Here is a 17097-nt window from a genome sequence, read left to right on the forward strand (position 1 = left end):
AATTTTCCAAGTGCCTATTTATTTTGACCCGGATTATTGTCTCCAAAAGTTTTGCCACCGCCGACGTTAGGCTGACTGGCCTGTAATTGCCAAGTTTATCCCTCTCCCCCTTTTTTGTAAAGGGATGCAACATTTGCTATCCTCCAGTCCTCCTCTTCATCTATTTTTATCCTATCCAATATCACTACTACCTCCTCCTTTACTGCTACAATGACAGCATCCTCTTCTCTAGTGAAGACGGATGTGAAGTATTCATTTAGTACCTCAGCCATGCCCTCTTCCTCCACAAGATTATCTTTTTTGTCCCTAGTCGGTCCCACGCTTCCTTTGACTACCCTTTTACTATTTGTATGTTTATAAAAGACTTTTGGGTTCTTTTTTATGTTAGCCGCTAATCTATTCTCATACTCTCTCTTTGCCCCTCTTATTTCCTTTTTTAAATCTACTTTGTACTTCATGTATTCAGCCTGGTTATCTACTGTACTATGAACCTTACATTCATTGTAAGCCTCCTTTTTCTGTTTTATTTTAATCTCTGTATCTTTAGTCATCCAGGAAGCTCTTGCTTTGGATGCCCTGCCTTCCCCCTTGTAGGAATGTGTCCACTCTGTACCCAAACCAACTCTTCCTTGAAGGCCTCCCATTGTTCAATTAATGTTTTGCCTGCCAATTTTTGATTACAATCCACCTGGGCAAGATCCCTTTTTAACTCACTGAAATTAGCCCTCCTCCAGTATTTTCACTTAGATTAAGGCAAATATATACCAATCCTCAAAAATCTCCAATCTGTAATCAGAATTGAACTTTATTCAACAGCAATAATAATGGAACAAATCTGAGTCACCATAGATACACAAATGATCAGGTTTTATCATTTAAATCTTGATATTATGTTTTTTTTTACTACAAATTAAATTTTAAGAAAATAGTCCTCTCTCCAAAAGTCAACAAATAAACCTAACAACTCGTGTTCCTACTTTTTAAACTTGAAATGAATACAAACAATTATATATCAAGGAACAGTGTATCTACAGTTTAAGAATAATTACAATTTACTCAAAAGTATATTAAATAAAACAATGCCATTTGAAATAGCTCCCTAAATCCTACCTTGCTAGAGATGCTCCAGTTGTGGTAGTTTCCTGTCAGAGGTTTGATTTATAATGCTTGCAACAGGTCTTTAGGAAAGTTCTTGAACATTCGACTGTGCAGAACATCTGAACAAAATAATAGAAACTGAAGCAAACATTTATTCAGCTACTCCCTCCATCACTTAATTAACAATTCTTCATTTTTAGGACTCTGGTCACTCCTGGCCAATATTTATCCCTCAACCATCAACATGTAAACAGATTATCTGGTCATTACCAAACTGCTGTTTGTGGGACCTTGCTGTGCGCTACCGCTTTTCCTACATTGGCTGTAAAGCACTTTGGGACATGCTGAGTTTGTGAAAGGTGTTTCATAAATGCAAGTCTTTCTTTCTTTAATTTGATACTAAGTTGCAGACAGTATTATAGACTGAAATTATAGATGCTACCATTATATGTTTGTAATAATCAAATATCACCTGTTAAAAGTATTAGCTTTAGTAGCGTAACATGTTTTAATTAAACATTGATGAAATTGAAGTCACATCTGTTAAGAGTATGTGGATGTACCTGTCCTGTGGATCTACATGTCACAGTAACTCATGTGTAATGCAAGAGCTGCAATATTATTGCAGAAGGTACATTGTAGTGGACATCTTCAGTACCATTCCATTTATTATTCAGGAAGCCAAACAAAAAAGGGGTTGCCCTAACAGATTTTGAAATAAGTATAGTCACATGGCAAACTCTCTAACTTAAGAGTACCATTACTACTGATCTACTGATCAGAGGCAGCAGCAGCATCTATCGCCTAGAGACAAAAATCAAACTTGAGCACCCATTGGAATGCAAAACATAAAAAGGGAGGGGGGGTGGAGGCATTTTTGTTCATTCATTAAAATCACGTGGAAGAAAAAGCCAATACATGTGCACAAAGTAGATACACATATTCACACACAATAGTGTTTTAAGAATATATTGAATTTAAAAGACAATTATGGAGAATTGCAGACACACAATACCCAAGACAATAAACCTCTGGCCAGCAGGAAGCTTGACAACAAAATACAGTTGTTGTATTACAAAGTTATCTAGAGCATTAGAACAAGGAAGTACACAATATAATGAGTGAAAGTAGCAGAAAGCTAGAGGGAATTTTCAGCATCTCTTACCTTTTGTAAAATTCAAAGGGAAAGCTAGATTAGAAGTGTTTGTTGTAGTAAGAAGGTCTTCTCCACTGGTAAAAGCTGTTAGTTCTTCAAACCCAAGACAAGTTCCCCACATTGGGAAGTGAATCCCTTGATCTTTCACCCGTTAAGTCAAATAAATAATAATAGCACCCTCTATCAAAAATAATACTCCTAATTGCTCATCTATGTGTTGTCAGTTTTCACTAGCAGTGTCTTTCTAGTTACTTTATTATATTAACAAACTTTAAATTTATGTAGCACTTTTAACATGTTCCAAGGTTCTAAAAACAGACATCAAGTATCGATGGGGAGTTAGGAGAGGCGATCAATGGCACGGTTGATTAGGTAGGTTTTAAGAAGGCATTTAAAAGAAGGGAAAGAAGGAGCAAGATAGGGTTGTTTAGGGAGGGAATGTAGAGAGTAGAGCCAAGACAACTGAAAGTTCTGCTATAAATGGTAGAATTGAGCGTGAAGGGGATACAGAATATCTCCAGAATATCTGTTTTGTGAAGTCCTGGTTCTATGCCTCCCAGTTGTCATCCTCCCTATGGAGACGAGTTAAACTGAAATGTTTTTTGTGGAAAGGACAATGACCAAAGAAAGAAAGAACTTGCATTTAAATAGTGCATTTCACAACCTCATGACATCCCAAAGTGCTTAGAGCCAATGAAGTAGTTTTTTTTTTAAGTGTAGTCACTGTTGTAATGTAGGTAACACAGCAGCCAATTATGCACACAGAAAGCTCCCACAAACAGCAATGAATTAAATGACCGGGTAATCTGTTTTAGTGATGATGATTGAGGGATAAATATTGGCTAGGAAACCGGGGAGAACTCCCCTTCTCATCTTTGAAATAGTGCCATGGGATTTTTTTTTGTCCACCTGAAAGAGCAGACAGGACCTCGGTTTAACATCTCATCTGAAAGATGGCAACTCCGACAGTGCAGCACTCCCTCAGTACTGCACTGAAGTGTCAGCCTAGATTTTACGGTCAAGTCTCTGGAGTGGGACTTGAACCCACAACCTTCTGACTCAGGTGAGAGTGCTACCACTGAGCTACAATTACACACTTTACTAAATTTATCTATATTTTCTACAAATACTATATGCAGTTACCTTTAGTGAAAGATTATAAAAGATGACTGAAACCTCAGCATATCTGGATGTTTGTAGAAGAACATCACCTCCTGGAAAGAGCACCCTGAATGAAGATAGAAAAAAATACATGTTCCATGTTCATAATTAATGTTGTTGTCTGGCTTAGCACTAGTAAAGAAGAATGTACTTAGTAATAATAAAATAAAGTTATACCCTCATTGTCGCAGTCAAAATCATATCGCGATTTAGCAAAGGGTAACACATTTTTTGCAGCCAAATGATAAAACAGTATTATTCTTCTACTCGTTGTACAAGTTGGCATCACATCTATCATATAATAAAAGTCTTGTGTTTAGCACACACCTCTGTCACACTTACATCCTATGTCACAATTTTATCATGCCTACGGTAATGCTTGGGTATTTCTGTGTGTACTTATCTTTCAGTCGTGGCAATTCTGTGTGGCACTGCTGCTCTAGCAAGCAGTTTGCCAGGTCAGTTTGTCTAGGTGGCTCTTAGATAAATTTAAGTTTATTTAATTAAAATGAAAACTCTTTAAAGTCCTCACAGGATCTCATCTTATTTAAATTTTTACTTCATTTTGGCTAATTTAATTGACTTTCTTTAAGGTCTCAGGCCTCTCCTCTTCTACCCAATTGCTTCATGGGTCTGCCTGTCGTCCCTGATTTGAGATGCTCCCAATATCAGGATGTCTCATCCTAGTAATTACTCATGCTCGTCCGCCTACCCAGCCCATTCCCAATAATCCCCCACTGACACCTGCCTCCTGATGATGCCCTGCTTGAGCCTCCTGGCTGCCTGCCCCCATGCTATGAGCCAGCCCCGTGCATGTCTTTCATCTGTGCTGGTTTCCCAACTGGCAATCTGTCATTTGTTTTTAAAGCAGATGGGAGCTTTGGGAGGACACATATGGTTGTCGAGCCAAAGAAGGAGATATTAGTAGGGCTAACCAAAAGCTTGATCAAAGAACTGGGTTTTAAAGAATGTCTTAAAGGAGGAGAGGGAAGTGAAGAGGTTGAGAGCTTTAGGGAGAGATTTCTACAGCGTGGGATCTAGATGGCTGAAGACATGGGCGCCAATGACATGGTGAAGGGTGGGGGTGGTGCACAACAGGCCAGAGTCAGAAGAATGGAGAATTTAGGGTGGGCTGTCAGGCTGTATGAGGTCCGAGAGCTAGGGAGGGGCGGGGGCATGAAAGGAATTTTAAATTGGAGGCATTGGAGAACTGGGAACCAATGTAGGTCAGAAAGGACAGGGGTGATAAGTGAGCGGAGTGGGATAGGATATGGGCAGGAGAATTTTCAATAAGCTAAAGTTTACGGAGGTAGAGGATGGGAGGACAAACAATACAACATTGGAATAGTCGAGTCTGGAAGTAACAATAGCATGGATGAGGGTTTCAGTGGCAGATAGGCGGAGTCAGGGGAAGAGATGGTGATGTTATGAAGGTGGAAGTAGGCGGTCTTTGTGATAGAGAGTAAATGGGGTTGGAAGCTCTGTTCAGGGTCAAATAGGATGCCGATATTGCAAACATTCTGGTTCAGTTTGAGATAGTAGCTTGGGAGGGGACTGGAATCGATGGCTAGGGTACGCAGTTTGTGGTGGGAGCTGAAGACAATGGCTTCATTCTTTCCAATGTTTAACTGGAGGAAATCGTGCCCCATCTACAACCGGATATCAGACAAACAGTCTGACAACAGAGGCGGTGGAGAGGGTCAAGAGAACTGACGGAGAGGTAGATTGGGTGTCATCAGCATACCTGTAGAAACTGACCCCGGGGTAGATTTTAACTTGGGCTGCCCAGTGTAAATGAGATGGTAGCAGCTTGAAAATGGCTTACTGCCCATTTACACCAGCACTCTGGCAGCCACCAACATCAAAGAGGCCTTCCATTGGGCAACCATGCCATGCACGCTGTGCCCAGTTTTATCAGACACCAAAGGATAAGTTTAAAATTATTTTTGTGGGGACAGGCAGAACAGGATTACTCCTCCGGGCTTCACAAGAATAATGTAGGCCGCTGCAGCCCCAGGCACCTCTGTGGCAGGGTTGAGGTCACAATCAGATCAGCCATGATCTTATCCAGAACTAGCCGTGCCTCTAGCCAATTACCGCCCCATCAGTCTACTCTCAATCATCAGCAAAGTGATGGAAGGTGTCGTTGACAGTGCTATCAAGCGGCACTTACTTACCAATAACCTGCTCACCGATGCTCAATTTGGGTTCTGCCAGGACCACTCGGCTCCAGACCTCATTACAGCCTTGGTCCAAACATGGACAAAAGAGCTGAATTCCAGAGGTGAGGTGAGAGTGACTGCCCTTGACATCAAGGCAGCATTTGACCAAGTGTGGCACCAAAGTGCCCTAGTAAAATTGAAGTCAATGGGAATCAGGGTGAAAAATCTCCAGTGGTTGGAGTTATACCTAGCACAAAGAAGATTATAGTGGTTGTTGGAGGCCAATCATCTCAGCCCCAGGACATTGCTGCAGGAGCTCCTCAGGGCAGTGTCCTAGGCCCAACCATCTTCAGCTGTTTCATCAATGTCCTTCCCTCCATCATAAGGTCAGAAATGGGGATGTTCGCTGATGATTGCAAGATGTTCAGTTCCATTTGCAACCCTTCAGATAATGAAGCAGTTCGTGCCCGCGTGCAGCAAGACCTGAACAACATCCAGCCTTGGGCTGATAAGTGGCAAGTAACATTTCCTCCAGGCAAGTGCCAGGCAATGACCATCTCCAAAAGGAGAGAGTCTAACCACCTCCCCTTGACACTCAATGGCATTACCATCGCCGAATCCCCCACTATCAACACCCTGGGGGTCACCATTGACCAGAAACTTAACTGGACCAGCCACATAAATACTGTGGCTACAAGAGCAGGTCAGAGGCTGGGTATTCTGCGGCCGAGTGACTCACCTCCTGACTCCCCAAAGCCTTCCCACCATCTAGAAAGCACAAGTCAGGAGTGTGATGGAATACTCTCCACTTGCCTGGATGAGTGCAGTTCCAACAACACTCAAGAAGCTCGACACCATCCAGGACAAAGCAGCCCGCTTGATTGGCACTCCATCCACCACCCTAAACATTCACTCCCTTCACCACCGGGGCACTGTGGCTGCAGTGTGTACCATCCACAGGATGCACTGCAGCAACTCGCCAAGGCTTCTCCGACAACACCTCCCAAACCTGCGACCTCTACCACCTAGAAGGACAAGGGCAGCAGGCACATGGGAACAACACCACCTGCACGTTCCCCTCCAAGTCACACACCATTCCGACTTGGAAATATATCGCCGTTCCTTCATCGTCGCTGGGTCAAAATCCTGGAACTCCCTACCTAACAGCACTGTAGGAGAACCTTCACCACACGACTGCAGCGGTTCGAGATGGCGGCTCACCACCACCTTCTCAAGGGCAATTAGCGATGGGCAATAAATGCTGGCCTTGCCAGCAATGCCCAGATTCCATGAACGAATAAAAAAAATTGGCAGAGCAGGCTCAAGGGGGGCGAATAGCCTACTCCTGCTCTTTGTTCGTACTCCTGGATCACCCCGCCTCACCCCAGAACTACCTTCCTGCTGACCGGGTTGGTGTCCGAGGTGACTGATAACACACCGTCGCAAAGCTAGCGAGCTGCAGAGGGGTGCTGTTTGGCACCCGCTGATCCACGGTTTCAGGCCTGTCCCTCAAAATGGACGAGGTCCCCACCGGGAAGTGCGCTCCACTGATTGGCTGCTCACTACTGTCAATGAATGATGTCGCCAAGAGCTAGCATTTAGATGAGGAAGAGGAGGGGGATAATGATAGATCCTTGGGGGACTCCAGAGGTAAAGGTGGGGTGGGGCAGGAAGAGAAGCCATTGCAGGAGAGTGTTTAGATACGATTGGATAGGCAAGAGTGGCACTAAGTGAAGGCAATGGAGGAGAATTGTTAGAGGTGAATTGTTAGAGGTGTTGCTGTGGTCGACCGTGTCAAAGGCTGTAGAGAGCTCATGGAGGACAATGTCAGCTAGTATGGGGGCCAGGAGGGAAGTTGGATGGTCAGCAATTTAGTGGCGATGTGGTCAAGGAAGCAGGAGGTGGGTTTCACGGACAAGATGAGCTTGGAGACAGTATGAATGGAGATAGGAGAGAAACTAGAGAAAGACATGGGTTCAGGACTAGGGCAGGGGAGAGCCAGCGGGGAGGTTTGACTTGGTGGGCAAGGGAAAATGGGTGGAATTTGCAAAGGCAGCTACACTGATGGTTTTAATCTTAGTGATAAGTGATAAAGAAGTTGATGAACTCCTCACACTTGTTGTTAGAAGTGAGGGTGGAAGGGGCGGGAGAGAAGGGTTTAAGGAAATGTTTTTTTTTTATTATTCGTTCATTGGATGTGGGCGTCGCTGGCAAGGCCAGCATTTATTGCCTATCCCTAATTGCCCTTGAGAAGGTGGTGGTGAGCCGCCTTCTTGAACCACTGCAGTCCGTGTGGTGAAGGCTCTCCCACAGTGCTGTTAGGTAGGGAGTTCCAGGATTATAACTCAGCGACGATGAAGGAACGGCGATATATTTCCAAGTCGGGATACTGTGTGACTTGGAGGGGAACGTGCAGGTGGTGGTGTTCCCATCTGCCTGCTGCCCTTGTCCTTCTAGGTGGTGGAGGCTGCGGGTTTGGGAGGTGCTGTCGAAGAAGCCTTGGCGAGTTGCTGCATTGCATCCTGTGGAATGGTACACACTGCAGCCATGGTGCGCCGGTGGTGAAGGGAGTGAAGGTTTTGAGTGGTGGATGGGGTGCCAATCAAGCGGGCTGCTTTGTCCTGGATGGTGTCGAGCTTCTTGAGTGTTGTTGGAGCTGCACTCATCCAGGCAAGTGGAGAGTATTCCATCACACTCCTGACTTGTGCCTTGTAGATGGTAGAAAGGCTTTGGGGAGTCAGGAGGTGAGCCACTCGCCGCAGAATACCCAGCCTCTGACCTGCTCTTGTAGCCACAGTATTTATGTGGCTGGTCCAGTTAAGTTTCTGGTCAATGGTGACCTCCAGGATGTTGATGGTGGGTGACTCAGTGATGGTATTGCCGTTGAATGTCAAGGGGAGGTAGTTAGAATCTCTCCTGTTGGAGATGGTCATTGCCTGGCACTTGTCTGGTGAGAATGTCACTTGCCACTTATCAGCCCAAGGCTGGATGTTGTCCAGGTCTTGCTGCATGCAGGCACAGACTGCTTCATTATCTGAGGGGTTGCGAATGGAACTGAACACTTTGCAATCATCAGCGAACATCCCCATTTCTGTCCTTATGATGGAGGGAAGGTCATTGATGAAACCGCTGAAGATGGTTGGTCCTAAGACACTGCCCTGAGGAACTCCTGCAGCAATGTCCTGGGGCTGAGATGATTGGCCCCCAACAACCACTACCATCTTCCTTTGTGCTAGTTATGACTCCAGCCACTGGAGGGTTTTCGCATTGATTCCCATTGTCTTCAATTTTACTAGGGCTCCTTGGCACCACACTTGGTCAAATGCTACCTTGATGTCAAGGGCAGTCACTCTCACCTCACCTCTGGAATTCAGCTCTTTTGACCATTTTTGGACCAAGGCTGTAATGAGTTCTGGAGCCAAGTGGTCCTGGCGGAACCTAAACTGAGCATCGGTGAGCAGGTTATTGGTGAGTAAGTGCCGCTTGATAGCACTGTCGACGACACCTTCCATCACTTTGCTGATGATTGAGAGTAGGCTTATGGGGCGGTAATTGGCCGGATTTGATTTGTCCTGCTTTTTGTGGACAGAACATACCTGGGCAATTTTCCACATTGTCGGGTAGATGCCAGTGTTGTAGCTGTACTGGAACAGTTTGGCTAGATGCACGGCTAGTTTGGTAATGGAGAAAAGAAGCTGAGGGTAATCTTTGCTCTCCAGGATGATTCTAGAGTAGTGGTTGGTTTTCGCAGAGGACAATGAGGTCTGATAGCACTTAATGTGGTCTAAACAGATCTGGTGATGGATAGCTAAACCAGTTGTGTGCCAGTGCACCCCTTGATTGAGACAATGAAAATGGCAGCCAAACCAGAGAGAACAACCAGTATGGAAGAGAGTTTTGGTGGGAACAAGGGCAAAAAAGTGGATGTGAGAAAGTGGTCAGAAATGGCCTTGTCTGCGATAGAGACCCCGGGAGTAGTGAGGCCATGGCCATAGTGAGGCACGGTTGAGGGGGTGGCTGTGAAATTTGTTAGATTTTCAAAAAGGCAGTAGGTCAATAATAACACCGATTCTTTTCCTGGCTCACATCTGTCCCATTCGCAGAATCCCCAGTAGTAACTCCCTAAGTAGTAATTTTTTAAAAACATAAGCCTACTAGTCGTGAAAGCAGTCTACAGTGCAATAAAGAACATCAATACCACTACTACCAATGGGAAATCCTGCTTATAGGCATGAAAAAGTCAGTTGTATAACTCCAAAGACTGACCGTAATATAAAACCAAGAATACAGTAGCTTAATTAATTATATAACTCACCCATTTATGGAATGAAACAACTCCTTATATTCAGCATCTGTTAGGTTAATGCTATAAAAAAATCAAAATAGTTCATGAATTAGTTATTGTAAAATTCAGTTAAATACTGTTTTTTTTGTGCAAAAGTTGTATAGTTCAGCTGTATGGGGCTGGAATTTGGGGTGTAAATCAAATCATTGCATCCGTTCTAAAATACATGTTAAGTTCCAGAAGAATTGGCTACTAGTAGAAGATGCATCTGCCCCAAAGTCTTGGATGTATGCAAACGACAGAATAGTGAGCAAAAGCTGCTGTCCCAGAAATTCTACCATTCACATCAGAATTACACCCGACTTAAGCCTGTAGAAAAGAGAGGTGTTACCCACATGACTTGTCAAACCAGGAAGTTGTTGAGTTCACAGGTTTTGAATGTCCACAAACTTTGTCTGGAACATCAGCTTTGACTGAAGTGTTTCAAAAAGTCTTTCCTTAGCTGTGTAATTAAGAAAGGAATCTTAAAACTGCCTTTCAGCAGTTTCAGGCAGGGAAATATTTTGCTTCCACTCTTCTGTCTTGGCCCCTTATCATATGATTCACTACAGACATTCCTTTATGATGGAGGCAGAACAGGAGCAGAAAGAAAAGGAAATGACAGAGGAATGCAGAATACAGCTACACCAAAGGAGAAGACATTTCACTAGAGTGCAGAGACCACTGCTCCCTCGATGATGTCTCAGACAAGGTCTGTTTAAGGAGGCAACAGTTCAGTAAGGAGGCATAGAAGGAACTCTGTTTCCCATTGGAAACGGATCTTCAAACATCCTCTCAAACATAAAAAAATTCAAGAACAGATTGACTTCAGAACACTGGACTTCATATCACAAAGTGTTTTACTGTGCACATATATATTTACAACTAGTGCTTTTTACCACTGTGCCTATCCCACGGGGTGCCTCTCTGAAACCTATCCTGATGCTGCCCTGAGGCGATACCCGAGGGATAGGAATGCTAGTGGTGCTTGATTGTGCTGTGGTATCGTGACCCTCTTGGGGCCATCGTCTCAGGACTTCATTCATTCATACTGCATTCCAAAAAAAACATTTGTGAAGAAAAGAAAGAAAACAGCATTACACAGGCAGTTTTAGATCCTAGAAGATCAGTGATAGCACTGCACATTGCACCTAGATGTATAAATCTGTTTGATACAAACAACAGGTCTCACACCTTTGCATTTGTGTGTGGTTTTATCTGTAACGTTAATAGCCTAGATTTTCGGCTCATCTCTAATGCCAGTGCAGCAGGGTGGAAATTCCGCACATGACAAGGATGTACCCCGACCCCTGCCGGGGTTCCGGAGTCAGGGTCATTTAAATATTCAAGGCTACAAACATACCTTACGGGCACCACTCTTGCACCAGCAAATTCTAGAAACTTCACATATGAAGCAGCAATATAGCTTTTGCCAAATTGAATAAAATCACCATCTGTTTCCTGAGCCAGCACACCTAAGCAAACAGAAAAATAAAAATAAAAGGAGTTCAAAATGTATGAATAGATTTAATACTAGGAAGTCTGCATTGAATATTCACAGCACTAATGTGGCACTTGGAAGCCTATTCACTATATCATTTTGCATTGATTTGTATTATAATAATAATTTGGATGCTGCAATATAGGAAAATTACAATTCTTTACGCTTTTCTGGCAAATGTACCATGGATGCAGTTGACATACCAAGTAAAAGAAAACTAAAAGTATGAGATTTATTATCCTGTAGTTGAGGGGTGACAAACCTTTTTGAGCAGGGGGCCAGATTGATGTGCCACGAACAGTGAGTAGGCCATGTACAATTTTGATTTTGCCCATAGTTAGGTTGAACCTCATGAAACCCTAGATGTTTTCAACCAGTTGCTCTGCAACTTCCTTTGACAGCCTTTCCACTCTTTACTTATTGTGTTGTTTAATAAACTGATGTTGGTGAAGGCACCATTCTGGACAGAACTACTGTCATGGCCTCCACACAGAGCTTCATAAAAGTACTATTAGAGGAGGGCTTTGATAACTTTACAATCATGTCTACCAAAATAAAACTATCCTCCGTTTCGCTCTTACATGCTGAAAAACACGGAGGGTTGACTTTTCAATTCGAGGACCATCTCACTGCTCAAAACTGCTTAATTTCTCCAAATTTTTCTTCAGGTTTGGTCTTGTGCCATTGTTAGTCATACACCTGGTATCACACAAGTTCTAAACACACAAAGCAAAGGGAATAGCCCATATGGACCAAAACGGTACCAATTTTGAAAGATGCATCCCTGTGAATCTATTTTCCTTTTCATGAGTCCCTCCTTAGTATTACCACTTGCCAAAATTGCTAAAAATGAATATTCAGGAGCTTTAGTCATGTAGAAACACACGTCTCTTGAGCAGTGCCGACAGATTTAGTAATGAACAATCCAACAATTTACACTATCTACTTTGAAACAGAAATTGCTCTTAATTCAATATTATCCAACATTTGCAATTCACTCAATTTTTCTTTCATTTTATAAAAAAAACTCAATTTACATGAAAAATTTAAACATGTGGAAAACTATGTTTTAAATTTTCAATGTGACCCACAGGTATTTAAACAAAATACTTCCAAAAATCAGAAGATTTGAGAGTATTGGCAACTGAGTCCTGTACCCCATTGACACTCATAAAAATTCAAAATATCCATACATGAAAATTAGCTGGCTGCCTGCTCTTCATTTTTTGATGACTGGTGCTCTTTGTTTCCTGGTTTGAGCTGCTGTTCTACTACAGGTGCAGACCCAGTTGTGTCAGTGAATGGAATTCCAGGAAATCCCAGGGCAGCACAATAGGAGTGGACACCTGACATAATGGGGGGAGATTTTAAATGGGAGCGGAACAAGTGAAACCTGTCCCAAAAATCATCAACTTGAGGCCAGGGGTTTTTTAACTCCTGGGTCCCATTTACATTCTGCTGGAATTGGAAGTTTGGCCAGCACTCATGGGGGGAGGTGGTTTGGCAGGATCTCACAGATGGGATGGGTGAGGTGGCGCAATAGGAGTGAGCCCAGGGCAGCACAGCCCCAGACTTTTCTGGTGAAAGGAAAGTTTAACGGTCATCTTACATGGCCACTTCTACCTGCAGACCAAGCTTCACTGAGTAGGCAGTCCGCGGTGGTGTTCCACTTAGTCGGTGGTTAAAATGCTATCAGAGTCCTAATGACATCAAAGGACCTCAGTTTACACGTGTTAATGAGACTCCCTCCTGATTCAGACGGGCGTCTCGGCTATCCAGAAAAGGGCCCTGTTGAAGTGGCAGCAGGTGGGAATGGATTTTGGATGGGCGGAGACAAGTTTATGAAGTCCATCTTATCTGCGCGGCTGCCTTGTTCCTGCTGGGCGGGGTGGTCTAAATTCACCTCCAATGGATCTCTGCTCCTTTTTTTTCCTGCTGATTCCCCAGATACACAGCAGGGGAAGGTCCACCCTTATTAATCTTCTACTAAAAGACACGGATTACTTAGCATTAAGTTTATCTTCAATAAACAAGATTCAGTGACAATATGCTCTTAGAAAAATAATTTTCTTGGGTAACCGCAATTTTTTAAGATTAGACATTGATAAAATACTATATCGCCAAGTCTGCTCAGTAAAACTCCTCCTCTCAGAACATGGCTTTCAAATTTTTAATTGTGCCTGCTGCCTGCTTTTGTATCAACACTCTGCCCTTTGCTGTGCAACTACATTTTTTTTATAAAGGAGTGCTTAATCAGCTGTGATTATTGCAGCACATTAAAAAGGATGATGTGGGATTTAATAAGAAAGAATTATACTGTTATTTAAAAGTTTTGTATGCTTGTATTTCAGTATTTTCACTCAGTTTAAACTCTACAAGTACTACACAGTCTGTGTGACCTTACATATCTATGACTGTAGTTAGGCTTAAGAACATAAGAAATAGGAGCAAGAGTGGGCCAGAAGGCCCCTCGAGCCTGTTCCGCCATTCATAAAGATCATGACTGATCTTCTACCTCAACTCCACTTTCCTGCCTGATCCCCATATCCCTTGATTCCCTTAGTGTCCAAAAATCTATTGATCTCAGTCTTGAATAAATGCAACAACTGAGCATCCACGGCCCTCTGAGGTAGAGAATTGCAAAGAATCACAAACCTCTGAGTGAAGAAATTCTTTCTCATCTCGGTGCTAAATGGCCGACCCCAGTTCTATACTCTGAAGCCAGGGGAAACAGCCTCTCAGCATCTACTCTGTCAAGCCCACTAAGAATTTTAAGGAAGGAAACCTGCCGTCCTTACCTGGTTTGGCCTATACGTGACTCCAGACCCACAGCAATGTGGTTGATTCTTAACTGCCCTCTGAAATGGCCTAGCAAGCCACTCAGTTGTACAATCCCGCTACAAAAAGACATAAGAAAAAAAACAGGATGGACCACATGGCTTTGGACCACCAGGCACCGGACACGACAAAGGCAAAGGCAAAGGCAAAGGCAAACCAAGCCCAGTTGACCCTGCAAAGTCCTCCTCACTTAACATCTGGGGACTTGTGCGAAAATCGGCAGAGCTGTCCCACAGACTAGTCAAGCAACAGCCTGTCATAGCCATACTCACAGAATCATACCTTTCAGCCAACGTCCCAGACTCCTCCATCACCATCCCTGGGTATGTCCTGTCCCACCGGCAGGATAGACCCACCAGAGGTGGCGGCACAGTGGTATATAGTCAGGAGGGAGTGGCCCTAAGAGTCCACAACACTGACTCCGGATCCTATGAAGTCTCATGGCATCAGGTCAAACATGGGCAGGGAAACCTCCTGCTGATTACTACCTACCACCCTTCCTCGGCTGATGAATCAGTACTCCTCCATGTTGAACACCACTGAGGGTAGCAAGGGCACAGAATGTACTCTGGGTGGGGGACCTCAATGTCCATCACCAAGAGTGGCTCGGTAGCACCACTACTGACCAAGCTGGCCGAATCCTGAAGGACACAGTTGCCAGACTCAGCCTGCAGCAGGAGGTGAGAGAACCAACACAAGGGAAAAACCTACTTGACCTCGCCCTCACCAATCTATCTGTCGCAGATGCATCTGACCATGATCATATTCGTAGGAGTGACCACCACTCCATCCTTGTGGAGACGAAATCCCGTCTTCACACTGAGGACACTGTCCATCGTGTTGTGTGGCATTAACACCGTGCTAAGTGGGATAGATTCAGAACAGATCTAGCAGTTCAAAACTGGGCACCCATGAGGGGCTGTGGGCCATCAGCAGCAGCAGCAGAATTGTATTCCACCACAATCTGTAACCTTATGGCCTGGCATATCCCTCACTCTACCATTACCAACAAGCCAGGGGATCAATCATGTACAATGAGGAGTGTAGAAGAGCATGCCAGGAGCAGCACCAGGTCCACCTAAAAATGAGGTGCCAACCTGGTGAAGCTACAACACAGGACTACATGCATGCTAAACAGTGGAAGCAGCATGCTAGAGAACAGAACTAAGCGAGCCCAAAACCAACGGATCAGATGAAAGCTCTGCAGTCCTGCCACATCCAGTCGTGAATGGTGGTGGACAATTAAATAACTAACGGGAGGAGGAGGCTCCGTGAACATCCCCATCCTCAATGATGGCAGAGCCGAGCATGTGAGTGCAAAAGGCAAGGCTGATGCGTTTGCAACCATCTTCAGCCAGAAGTGCCAAGTGGATGATCCATCTCGGCCTCCTCCCGATATCCCCACCATCACAGAGGCCACTCTTCAGTCAATTTGATTCACTCCAGGTGAAATCAAGAAACAGCTGAGTGCACCAGATACAGCAAAGGCTATGGGTCCCGATAACATCCCGGCAGTCGTGCTGAAGACTTGTGCTCCAGAACTAGCCGCGCTTCGAGCCAAGCTGTTCCAGTACAAGTACAACATGGGCACCTACCCGACAAAGTGGAAAATTGCCCAGGTACGTCCTGTCCACTAAAAGCAGGACAAATCCAATCTGGCCAATTACCACCCCATCAGTCTACTCTCAATCATCAACAGAGCCACGGAAGGTGTCCTGTACAGTGCTATCAAGCGACGTTTACTCACCAATAACCTGCTCACCAATGCTCAGTTTGGGTTCTGCCAGGACCACTCGGCTCCAGACCTCATTACAGCCTTGGTCCAAACATGGACAAAAGAGCTGAATTCCAGAGGTGAGGAGAGAGTGACTGCCCTTGACATCAAGGCAGCATTTGACCGAGTGTGGCACCAAGGAGTCCTAGTAAAATTGAAGTCAATGGGAATCAGGGAGAAAACTCTGCTGTGGCTGGAGTCATACCTAGCACAAAGGAAAATGGTAGTGGTTGTTGAAGGCCAATCATCTCAGCCCCAGGACATCGCTGCAGGAGTTCCTCAGGGCAGTGTCCTAGGCCCAACCATCATCAGCTGCTTCATCAATGACCTTCCCTTCATCATAAGGTCAGAAGTGGGGATGTTTACTGATGATTGCACAGTGTTCAGTTCCATTCCCAAACCCTCAGATAATGAAGCAGTCGGTGCCTGCATGCAGCAAAATCTGGACAACATCCAGGCTTGGGCTGATAAGTGGCAAGTAACATTCGCACCAGACAAGTGCCAGGCAATGGCCATCTCCAACGAGAGAGTCTAACCACCTCCCCTTGACATTCAACGGCATTACCATCGCTGAATCCCCCACCATCAACATCCTGGGGGTCACCATTGACCAGAAACTTAACTGGACCATCCACATAAATACTGTGACTAAAAGAGCAGGTCAGAGACTGGGTATTCTTTGATGAGTGACTCACCTCCTGACTCTCCAAAGCCTTTCCACCGTCTACAAAGCACAAGTCAGGAGGGTGATGGAATACTCTCCACTTGCCTGGATGAGTGCAGCTCCAACAACACTCAAGAAGCTCGACACCATCCAGGACAAAGCAGCCCGCTTGATTGACACCCCTTCCACCATCGTAAACATTCACTCCCTCCACCACCGACGCACTGTGGCTGCAGTGCATACTATCTACAAGATGCACTGCAGCAACTCGCCAAGGCTTCTTCCACAGCACCTCCCAAACCCGTGACCTCTACCACTTAGATGGACAAGGGCAATAGGCGCATGGGAACACCACCACCTGCACATTCGCTCCAAGTCACACAACATCCTGACTTGGAAATATTTCATCATTCGTTCAT

At 44.6% G+C, this 17097-nt stretch overlaps 1 pseudogene; it reads right to left on the reverse strand.

Annotated features, from left to right (window-relative positions):
• The window catches only part of LOC137308311 (gamma-glutamyl hydrolase-like), a 28962-nt pseudogene extending 14456 nt beyond the window's left edge, over nucleotides 1-14506 (reverse strand).
• Between the last annotated feature and the right edge of the window lie 2591 nt (nucleotides 14507-17097).

The sequence above is a fragment of the Heptranchias perlo genome, chromosome 3 (genome assembly GCF_035084215.1).
Source record: "Heptranchias perlo isolate sHepPer1 chromosome 3, sHepPer1.hap1, whole genome shotgun sequence".
In the NCBI taxonomy this organism is placed as follows: Eukaryota; Metazoa; Chordata; class Chondrichthyes; order Hexanchiformes; family Hexanchidae; genus Heptranchias; species Heptranchias perlo.